The following is a 4,088-nucleotide window of genomic DNA, read 5'->3' as shown; positions in this document are numbered from 1 at the left end:
TCCTGATTTACCATCCATAAATTTGATGTATAATTTATGATTTCCTCCAAGTTATTGATAAAAATATTAAATTGGAAAGGCAAGAGGAAGTAAATAAGCATTTATATAGCAACTACCAAGGGCTGAGCAGTATGCAAAGTGATTTTTACAAAGATTATATCATTTGATTTTCACATGAATTGTTCAAGGTACTTGACATTATTATCTTTGTTTCATAGTTGAGGAAACTGAGGAAAACAGGGTTTAAGTTACTTATCCAGTATCACACAACTAGTACACATCAGTACAATGACAAGTCTCAAAGGAATACACTAGAGTAATTTTTAAAAGTTTGTATTAGCTATCAATGATTATCTTTTGAACCCAGCCTTTCAACTACATAATAAATTAAGTTTTTGATTGATTGTCTAGCCGTATTGTTGGAATCTTTACAAACTGTTAAGCCATTGGAGTTGATGAGACAATAATTATCTAATTTGGCATGGTTCAACATGATTGATTTGTTCTTAGAAGGAGATATTTTGGGCCAGAACTTGAAACAAGGTACTAAGTACAACTAATAAAGGATGCTTGTGTTCATACCTTTAGAGAGCTCATAAGTATCTAAATACTCAATGGAGTTCACACGTTTGGGAGATTTCAGGGCTTAGTATGGCTTAGTATGAGATATCCAAATTCACACCTCCCTTAGGGCCAGAGAGCACTCTGGGAGATAACCCAGAATCCCTCTCTCTCCAGAAGGAGGAGTTAACCTTTGGGAGATCATATAGATAAAGGAAGCTCTTAGAGCTTGAGAGAGTTTTCTGGGGAACATTGACGGGTTGGAGAGGAGCACTCTGGGAGAAAGCCCACAAGTCCTATCTTCGAGGCAAAAGAGATTCATTGCATCTTCCAACTTGGTGCTGGCTGGAGGCTGAAGAAAGCAGAGGCAGAAGCCAAGGACAAAGCTGCAAGATCTCTTGGAACCAAGCAGAGAGATAGGCCTGAACTAACCGGGCTATATTGAGGACACAATAAAAGATCTGAACTTTTATTACCTGGCTGTGTTTTGGAAAAAAAACACCTACATTTGATGACAGTTATTATTTTAATCTTTATTTTTATCTTTTTGTCATCTGTTGGCATCAACAATTTAGACAAGTAGGGTTATAACTGTACAAATCACATAATTGCTATTATGTAATAGCAATTAGATCTAATCTAATAGCAAATAATCTAATCCTTTCATATTTTGACTTTGCACAACCAATTCTGAGTTGGCCCTAATGATTAAGAAAATTGAAATTTCTTAGTAGTCTTCAAACCTTTGACTGATTTTACCTCTTGGTTCAGAACCACATTTTACAACAGAGTTTTCATTCTCCTCTGCTCCCCTTTGTTCACCTTCTCACTGAAGTCACCAAGCACCAAGATATATACTGTGTGCCAAGGTACATATTGACTTTGGAGAATCTTGAAGCTTCATAGAACTTCTTTAGTTTTTCCTCTGCAACCATATATCTTCAAATAAATAGCTCACATTTATATAGTACTTTAAAGTTTAAAAACACTTTTTATATGTCATTTTATTTCATTCTCACAACCTTGTGAGTTAGATTGTATCATATTTCCAATTTGCGAATGAGGCTGAGAGGGAGCCACACAGTTATGTGGAATTTGAACTCAGTTTTTTCCTGCTCTCCCTGTCCATCTCATCATCTTTTCTATTTGCTTGCACTTATTGTGAGAATTACTAGGCAAGAAAATAAAAAATTCCATGAAATTATATTTTTAAATTTCCTTTGTTTGTATAATGAGAAAACACTATCCCTCCTTTGCTTACACTTCCAATAAAAAACCTGTGACCTGTTTTTCCATTTCTTTTCATAATGTCCTGTTGACTTCTTTAATGTAAGTAACCATTTTCATAGTACTTGCTTTCATTTCATGAATGATAATGTAGATCATGAATGATAATGTAGATATAGTTAAATTGCCAGCTATTTCAGTAGTAAAACAATTTGATTGCTTTTAGAAAAAGTTATACTTTGACCACCAAGAGTTAAATTACTATTTGTAGATGGCCTATGAATCCAGACACTTTTAAAATAAATTTTAACCATACCTTTGCTAAACTCTTCTCTACAATTCTGCCACCATCAGCCAAGGAAAGAGAAAAGAATTGCACAGACTAGATAGTCATTTTGCATTTCCATCTGTTTCATGAGTTGCTATCAGGCAGCCTTCTAGATATATTTATTCGTAATTAAAGGAATTAGTGTATTGATTTTGGGTGATTTGGAGACTCATCCTCTCTTCAGTTGCATCTTTAAATGTTCTTAGGGTTCATGCTAACCTTTCTGCTTATTTGCTTTTCCTTCTGTTCCTTCTTGCTGCTTTATTAATAGACTTAAGTGGTTGATCAGTGTACTGACTTCTCTCATTTGGAATCATACTTGTGACAATTGCTTAACAAGTTATTTACTTTAAAAATAAATTCATGGATATCTTTTGATTTAACACACACATACACATACTTTCTTTTTTTTGGTTTTGTTTTATTTTATTTATTTTTATTATTATAGCTTTTTATTCACAAAACATATGCATGGGTAATTTTTCATCAGTGACCCTTGCAAAACCTTCTGTTCCAGCTTTTCCCCTTCTTTTCCCTACCCCTTCCCCTAGATGGCAGGTAGTTCAATACATGTTAAATATGTTAAAGTATATGTTGAATCCAATATATGTATACATATTTATAGTTATTTTGCTGCACAAGAAAAATTGGATCTAGAAAGAAAGAGAAAAACCTATTTCTTATGGTCATTCCTTTCTCTCTTCTCACCCCATCTTCTTCTAGTTCATGCCCTCATGACTTCTTTTTTTGATTATTGCAGTAGTATCATAATTTTCTGGTTTACTACAAGTTTCTTCCCTTTCCAACTTAAAGAGAGGGTCTAACTATGGTACTCCCATGCTCAGTAAACTACAGTGGCTCCTTCTAGAACCAAATGCAAACTCCTCTTTTGGGCATTTAAAGCTTTCTCAATCTTCATCCAACCTACCCTTGCAGTGTTATTATATACTATTTCTCTTCCTACATTTTCAGTTTAGCCAAACAAGTCTTCTTGTTGCTGCTCACACACTATTCCAAGTGAATCACTTTGTAATCCTTGAAGTGCTCTATAATATTATCTCTTCTTCCATCTCCATGTTGTCAATGCACTTCCTCCTTGGCTCCAACTCTTAGAATCTTTAGCTTCAGATTTCAACTCAAATGCTACCTCTAACATGAGGTTTGTTCTTGATCCATGTTCCTGCCCTTCCTATCTTCTTTACAGAAATTACCTTGTATTTATTTTGTACTTTATAGTTATTGATCTTCATTGTTGTGGCCAGAATGATATGGTATTTAGAGTACAGTTTAAGGCCAGGAAGACTTGAATTCAAGTTCCACCTTTGACATATATTGCATATGATCCTGGGTAAACTGGGTGACTTAGAAGCAGAAAGATCTGAATTTGATATTTAACTAGGTTGTATGATCCTAGTCATTTAGCTCAGATCAGTTTCCTCAGCTCTAAAATGAGGAGGTTGTATCTGATGGCCTCTAAGGTTCCTTTCAGCTATAAATATATGAGTCTATGATGTATCTTCTCAATACTCTAGGAGTTTTCTAAGACTATAGTTAGTTGCCAATTAGTGAAGTAATGAATCACACAAAGTGTTGGTGTTATTTGAATTTTCACTGCATATTTCCATTGGGTTGGAACCAATTGCTATATTTTGCATATAATTAAAACTTGGCTTAGTGTGTTATGATAATATGACCATGTCATAATATTAAATTTTGCACTAATTGAGACCTTTTTAGCTCTATAAGTTTCAGAGAAGGTGATACTTGTATTGCTATAAGGTGCTTCCTCATTTGGGAGTTCCTTATACATCAATTAAATCATACATCTTACCCTTAAGCTTATCTCCTAAACTTATGTGTATACTTTCTTTTTTTCCCAAATAGAATATAACATTTGATTTTTAACATATATTTGGAGGGATAAGGGCAAAACACCAGGGCCATAGGGCCAAGGGCTATTGATTCTGATCAA

The sequence above is a fragment of the Sarcophilus harrisii genome, chromosome 3 (assembly GCF_902635505.1).
Source record: "Sarcophilus harrisii chromosome 3, mSarHar1.11, whole genome shotgun sequence".
NCBI lineage: Eukaryota > Metazoa > Chordata > Mammalia > Dasyuromorphia > Dasyuridae > Sarcophilus > Sarcophilus harrisii.
Note: the sequence above shows the minus strand (reverse complement) of the source record.